Source organism: Plecotus auritus, assembly GCF_963455305.1.
Source record: "Plecotus auritus genome assembly, chromosome: 2".
NCBI lineage: Eukaryota > Metazoa > Chordata > Mammalia > Chiroptera > Vespertilionidae > Plecotus > Plecotus auritus.
The window spans coordinates 45,977,807-45,985,847 of NC_137771.1; the positions used below are offsets into that span (position 1 = coordinate 45,977,807).

An 8,041-nucleotide genomic window follows, 5' to 3' on the forward strand; every position below is an offset into this window, starting at 1 on the left:
ATAGCTTTTATTTATAAAAAGAAAATAAAAAGCTTCACAAAACTTCTGCCATTGTTACATGTGATTCTCTTCTGTTCCATAAAAAGCATGATTATCCCAAATCCACAAATTGATTCTCCAAGTGGGTCAGAGCCTATAGTTTCTTTAAAGAAATAAGAGTGAATCCTATATAATAAAAGCCTAATATGCTAAGTGTCTGACTGTTCATTTGACCATTCAACCAGTCGCTATGACAAGCACTGACCACCAGGGGGCAGATATTCTGACTGGTAGATTAGCTTGCTGCTGGGGTCCAGTTGATCGGGACTGGGCAAGATGGGCCGGACACGCCCTGGAGCCCTCCCATGGCCCCTCCCCAGCCCTGATCGTGCACCACTGGGGTCCCTTGGCCTGGCCTGTGCCCTCTCGCAATCAGGGACCCCTTGGGGGATGTCAGAGAGCCAGTTTCGTCCTGATCCTCACAGGCCAGGCCGAGGGACCCCACCGATGCACGAATCCATGCACTAGGCCTCTAGTCTACACTAATAAAAGAGTAAGATGCAAATTGACTGTACCTTCATGACACCCACCAGCCAATCAGGAGTGAGTATGCAAATTAACCCAACAAAGATGGTGAGTTAATTTGCATACGCGGGCACCAAGCGGCCAGAGGCGGGGCAGGACACTTGCGTCGTCACCATGGCGATGAGGCAGGCGTCCCGCACTGCCTCAGCTGCTCCGGGCCTCTGGGCAGCATGGGAAGGTGGAAAGGCAGCTCTGGCAGGAGCAAAGGCAGTGCCGGCAGCCAGGGTAAGGAAGGCCCATTCTTGCACGAATCTTCATGCATCAGGCCTTTAGTAAGTAAATAACCACATATCTTTGATATTGAGGAATTTTAAAGCTAAATGAAAGCTCTGGTGTTAAAATCTCAGTACATTGATAAAGGTAAATCAGACCACTATTAAATTGTCTTGGACCATTTCAAGATGCTTTTTACATGAGGACAGGTATGTCTCCCACTCACTCTCTCATGTTTCTCCCTATGTACAATGCTGAATCAAGTCCTCTGGCTGTTTTCATTGGGAAAGAGCCCTAAGAATTAAAAAGTTATTCCTTATGTTGATCCGAAATCTGACCACCTGAAACATCTACCTACTGAATCTAGGGGACACACAGAACATTCAACTAATTCTTCTACCCGACATCCTTCAAATATTTGGAATGCAGTTGTGTTCCTCCTGGATGCTTCCCTCTTCAGAATAAACATTTCCAGATCTGTCAGCCTTGTGTGAATAAAGACAGAAAATCCAACCCAAACTGGCCTATGCAAAAAGATGCTTGCTTCATCAGCTCACACAGTAGAAAAAGCCAAGAATTGTTCTAGCTTCTGGCAGTTTAATATGGGACCAATAATGTCATTAGAACACACTTTCCATCTCTCTCAGCATCGCTTCTTCCATGTTGGTTTCCAGTGCCTCTTATAATACAACTTGGGCAGCCCCAGACCTCATGAGTAAAGTACAGCAGAAAAAATGAGTTTCTTTCCCAGAAGTTTCAGGAAAAATTCTCTTCTATCTCATTGGCTCTGATTGGGCCACATGCTCAATCTTCAGCTATTACTGAGGCCAGTGGCATTGATTAGCCAAGCTTAAGCCACATGCCTGCATCTAGAGATGTACAGACTGAGAGAACAAAAGGGCGGTCTTCAACAGGGCGATTGTTAAATACAGGCTGGGTAACAAAAAATGTCTATTAGCCTTGGCCAGTGTGGCTCAGTTGGTAGAACATCGTCCCATGCACCAAAAGTTCACTGGTTCGATTCCTGTTCAGGGCATATGCCCGAGTTGCAGGCTCCATCCCCAGTAGGGGGCATGCAGGAGGCAGCCAATCATTGATATTTCTTTCTCTCTCTCTTCCTCGCTCTCTAAAATCAATAAAAACATATTTTAAAGAGTGTCTGTTAGACACTGCTCTCATTTCATAGTTTCATCAAAGTGGCTCACCAAACACCAAAATAAAAGAGATCACTCACTCTTTTCCTCCCTGGCTGCTTAAACATCAACCTTCATCATGAATGACATGGTAACTATCCAGACCAGGAAGTTCCTGACCAACAGACTACTTCAGCGGAAGCAAATGGTCATTGATGTCCTTCACCCTGGGAAGGCTACAGTACCCAAGACAGAAATTTGGGAAAAACTAGCCAAAATGTATAAGACCACACCTGATGTCATCTTTGTGTTTGGATTCAGAACCCACTTCGGTGTTGGCAAGACCACTGGCTTTGGCATGATTTATGATTCCTTGGATTATGCAAAGAAAAATGAACCCAAACATAGACTTGCAAAACATGGCCTATAGGAGAAGAAGAAGACCTCAAGAAAACATAGAAAGGAACACAAGAACAGAATGAAGACAATCAGAGGGACTGCAAAGGCCAATGTTGGTGCTGCAAAAAGTGAGCTGGAGATTGAACAACAGAAGGAATTAAGATTCTTCAGTGACTTTATCTGTGGTGATTGTGCAGATTTTTCATGAAAGGATTAGTAAACTAAACTTTTATGTGGAAATAAAAAAGATCAATCACTCTGCCTCGGATTAGGGCTGGGCCAGAATGCCACAGTTATGTCCACCCTTACACCAACAGGATGCCTCAGTGGAATAGTCACTCCTGCTTATTCCTCAAGTAACACCTCCGCTGTGTAATTTATCCTGTATCCTTCAGGTGGAATGAGTCCCTCCCTTCACAGAGTTCCTATGCGCACTTACACTATCTTGCAATTAGTTGTGCTGTAGGCTTATGTTCCTCCTGACTGTGAGTTCCTTGAAGATAGGGGTTTTTTAATATGCATTTCTATATCCTTTGCACCTGGAACAATACCTGATAAAGGAGGCATACAATGCCTGTTATCTGAGTGAATTATCTTGAGATGGTGGAAGAGGACACCCCATAGCAATTCTTTTTTTAAAAATATATTTTATTGATTTTAGAGAGGAAGGGAGAAGGAGAGATAGAAACATCAATGATGAGAGAGAATCATTGATTGGCTGCCTCTTGCACGCCCCCTACTGGGGATCGAGCCCCCAACCCCGGCATGTGCTCTTGGCTGGAATCAAACCTGGGACCTTTCAGTCCACAGGCTGATGCTCTATCCATTGAGCCAAACCAGCTAGGGCGACACCCCATAGCAATTCTGTGAGCAGGAGATCAACCTGCATCTTGCTCAGTCTGTCTGGGCTTCAGTATCCACACCCATAAGATCACTGGGGAAAAAATGTTTCCGATTCCCAGACACACAAGTGATAATAAAGCAAAGCTGAGCATTAGGCATGGACAGGCATGGAAGGCTGGGAATTATCAGACATACAGACTAAAAACTGCAGACAGTGATTACAGAGTTAGACAGTTAACTTAAAAAAGAAAGTCACAAATGTCAGAGAATACAGTCAATGAGAACTCAGTCGCTCACAGAATTAGTAGGTACTGAGCTAAGGACTAATTCTGTTGACTCTGTTTCTTTTTAAACCATCAGTGGTACCAAGAAAGGGCAGAAGGGTAGGAATAAGTCTGCAGAAAACCGGCCTTGACTATGGCCAATCCAAGATCTGACTTCCTACCCTCAGCTGAGGTGGGAAGAAGAGACTCAACAATAGGTATTTACTAAGCACCCTGTGCCAGGTACTAGAGCTACAATGATGAATGACACAAATACAGTCCCCTATCACTAGCCTCACATACTATTGGCCAGAGCTGCAAGAATTACTTTATCCTACCTCACATATGTAGGACTGAGGCAATACATACAAAATGCCTTAAACTCTCAGATTAACGTTATATAATTGAAAATATACTTAACTGAAAGAATCGTTGTGTTTATTAACCTTTCAGAGAACCAGTGTTATCTTAGCAAGATGAGGATGATATCAATGTGATTCCTTTGTCTCAAATAGGAGTCAAGCCAGAGAAGCAAACGTGAGAACAGAAGCTATCTTTAAGCCAAGACCCATGCCCATGGCAATGCCACTATATGCCCACTGCTCACCCGCCTATAGGAATGCAATCAGAACCGTGCCCCTTGCCACCCTTCCTGTGCCACCCAGCACAGGCAATGCGTGTTGTCACAGGGACACGGGATAGCAACGAATGATGCGGATGCTTTCCTTTCTGCCTCTTGAAGATCATCATTATTTCTGGAATGACAATTTGTAAGCTCAGCCTAATTACGGCCAAATTGATTAAGAGATGCATAATCTAAGGATTAGCATTCAGGCAAATACTGCTTAATTTGGCCACCAAGGACTCAGGAGGAAACAGCTGTGTGGTTCAGGAAGCTGCTTGGAATAAAAGAGTGATTTTTTTTTTTTTTTTTGCCAGTAAAATGCAGCGTTAGTAAATTATTTAGCATCATCACTTTCTTATTTGAACTCTCAAGCTTGAAACTTTCTGGGATCAAATAATCCAAAGATACGGTTCCTGTTAACTGTGAGGAAGGCAGCAGCATTGTAGATGGCAGGGATGGTCTTGGGCTCCACCCCTTTCTGCCTGAATTCTCTTAACCTCAGACAGCTTAGCCACAAAATAGGGATGATCAGCAATACCTTCCAGGGTTGTTGGGAGGAATAGATGAGTAACCACACCTAAAGTATCTAACATGCTACTTGGGAACGAAGGGGTTTTAAAACATTTTTGTTCCTTTCCTCCTTCCCTTGTCTTCTAGAACTTTTTATAAACTTTTTAAAGTTGTGGGAGTTGTGGTGTTGTTTTTTTTGTTTTTTTTTTTTGTTTGTTTGGGTTTTTTTGTGTTTTCTTTTTTTGCTACTAACCTGTTTAAGGTAAGTACATGAATGAAGTATTCAATTTAGAAAATGAAATTTTTTCTTCCATTATGTTTCATAACATATACATGTACTTTACCAAAGAGCCTAAGAATGATGATGAAAGAAAACACAAAAAAAGTAAGGTGAATAGTTGTGTAAGTTTTCCATGTAAGTTAAAAAGTCACTGTTTTAGCCAGGCTGGCATGGCTCAGTGATTGAGCATCGGCCTCCGAACCAGGAGGTCACGGGTTCAATTTCCAGTCAGGGCACATGCCCAGGTTCCCGGCTCAATCCCCAGTAGGGGGTGTGCAGGAGGCAGCCAATCAATAATTCTCTCTCATCATTGACATTTCTGTCTCTCTCCCCCTCTCCCTTCCTCTCTGAAATCAATAAAAATATTTTTAAAGTAATTGTTTTATAGTAAGTCAATAAGGGAGCAAGGAGGAAGATGGGGCAGACAAAAATGTGGGGTATCTAGTAAGGCTAGCCACTTAATTGGCATATTACATACATTCATGCATTCAGCGGGCTCTTGGCACTTCTCTGGCATCTCAGCTCTGCTCCGTAGTAGCTTGGGCAAGTTACTTGGCCTTTCTGTGCCTTAGTTTCAACATCTATAAAACTGGGAAGATAATAGCACTTGCCTCATAAGGTGGTTAGAATTAGATGAGTTAATACATGCAAAATTCTTAGAACAGTGCCTGGCACATGGTAAGTATTCGATAAATGTTAGCTGTTGTTAATAATCATAGAGATGACCGGAACAGAACGGTGAGCCGAGGTGTTTGCCTGGGGTCATGTCTCATGACGCCTAAGAATGAGCTCCGTGGACCAGAAGATGTAAGCAAAAGAGTGGAAAATGTATTACAAGCAGATTCAGACTCCCCTCACGGGGAAGGGGGGCAATAATGGGCTGCCCCTCTCAAGCCTTGTAGTCCAGGGGTATATATTTGCTATAAGCCTGCTCTGTGTCTACCTGTGTCGTCACCTGATTCATTCCCTCAATTGTTCTTGCCCAGCAACGGACCTGAACTTTCCTTGTTTCTATGTGTTCTTTCTCTGTCCCTATGCTGAACTTTCCCTGTTTCTATGTGTTCCTACACCTTGTGACTGCAGGTCCTCCCTTGCTTTCCCATGCCTCCCGCTTTGAGTCCAGAAACATTTTATTATTTCTGCTTGGTTGGTTCCTGTGATTAGGCTGACTCAAACTACTGTGTCTGCCCCTACCTATATGTTCCACCTGCCTCTGTTCTCCACTGGACCCCTGCCCTATCCGCCTGCGTTTCAAGTTAACCCTCTCAATAGTGAGAATAAGAGTAACAATAATAATATTTAAAAGCCCTTAACATCAAGGGTGGCGCATAGTAGATGGTCAATAAATGCTACCTATTACTACTTAGATAATAAAAGTAAATATGATTTTAAAAGGTATTCTCTTTCATCAAGTTTATTCCATGTAGGAGCTGCCTCCATGTCAAGCAGAAATATAAGACTATCCACTCTGACTTTATTTTTACAGATTATCAAATAGGAAGATAACAAATTGTTGGCCCCTTTTACTGAATCTCTTTTGGAGCCCCTGTGAGTTGGATAAACGCTCCGATAACAGGCCACGAGGCAGGATTTCCAAGGATAGCAATTCCTCAGTTCCCTCTGTACTCTTATCTCCATTTACTGTCATAAAACACTACGTCCACACCTAACGCCTCCAGGATGGGGTGGGGAGGTGGGATTGTCTTCCTATTTCTCGCAACTCCAATGCTCTCAGTCACTTCCCTACTTTCCAGTTCTTACCACTCCTTTCAGTGCCCACAAAGATGCAGCAAAGCAAACAACTTGTAAAGCTGCGCCCCATCTGCCCTCTCTCAGGTTCACTAACTGCTTTGCCTTCTCTCTGCACCTGAACTGATCTATCCTCGCCCACAGGACACACTCAGTCATGTTCACTGATGGAACGAAGGACTTGAAGCCGCAAAACAGTGTATGTGCCAAGAAAACTGTATGCTATTCAGACGTGCAAATATTTACCCTTTAATCATTTCTGCTGTAGCTTTAACTAGGGAAGAATACATGTCTCTTAACTTTCAAAATGTGACAGCTGAAATAGTTCAAGGTTACCATGTAAATAAATACAAAAGGAGCAAATCTCGTGGCATTGATCATGTAAATGGAATAGAATTGTCTGGATACTTAGAATAGCATTGAACATGGAGGCTTGATTCCAAGCGGACTTTTGCACTATGCCATTAGTAACTCATCCAACAATCAGGGTGCTTGCACTCCTGGGTGCTGAGAGAAATATGAAACATAAGTTAAAACTGTTCTTTGCCTTCAAAGGGCTTATAGTCATAGTTGTAGAAGGAAAAGATATCTGAGATACAGAATATTTCATTGCTGAACAGGTGGGACTGAGGAAGCACCTCTGTAATTCTGAGAAATGAATGATTCATTCGAGCTAGATTTTAAAAGTACATCATAAAAAGTTGGAGTTCTCAAACTACAAAAATACTGTAAAATTCACTTTAACCATGTTAATAACTTTCCCCCAAATTTATAATTGCATATATATTTTATGCAGTCTGCAGAATAATTTAGCTATGCTATACTATATCCTATATTCTTGTGAATACTATTAAAAAATACATATTCACATGAGCTACAAAGCTGTAACTCAACATTTCAACAGCTATGGCTTTTAAAAAATTATGGAATTTTAGAGCGGATTCTAATCATTTCTGAACCCAAATAGAGCCAAACTCTTCTATTTCCTTTTCCAGAAATTTAAGAAACACCTAAAACATTAAAAATACGATTAATAATTTAGTTCTTTAGATTATTCACCTTGTCTGCATTACCCAGCTTTCTTTCTTCCTAATGGGGAGCTGCCTGGCCTCTGGCCTTTGCATGTAAAGCACTTAGAAGGGCTCTTGGCACGTAGCAAGTATTCAACAGCTATTAGTGCTATCGCTGCTGCTGTTATTACTAATACTACTCCTACTGTGGTGTCTGCTATTCCTATTACTGTTACTACTACTATTATTATTACTATTACAATTAGTGCAGCTGAAATTTACCCTCTGTGTGAAACCTTCTCCTTCCTCCCCACTCCCATCCAAAACAAATTGTTCATGACACTCTTTTACTAGCTATGTGATCTTGGACACGAGATTAAACTTTCTCAAACTTATTCCTCACTTGTAAAATAGAAATAATGGGGTCTATGTGGTACCAAGAATGGTTGTGA

The 8,041-nt window shown here is 42.1% G+C and overlaps 1 pseudogene across 1 annotated transcript; it reads left to right on the plus strand.

Annotated features, from left to right (window-relative positions):
• The first annotated feature begins 2,049 nt into the window (after window positions 1-2,049).
• LOC308241057 (small ribosomal subunit protein eS24-like) lies at window positions 2,050-2,517 on the plus strand (annotated as a pseudogene). The gene has a single exon. The product of its transcript is annotated as a small ribosomal subunit protein eS24-like (transcript).
• The last annotated feature ends 5,524 nt before the right edge of the window (window positions 2,518-8,041 follow it).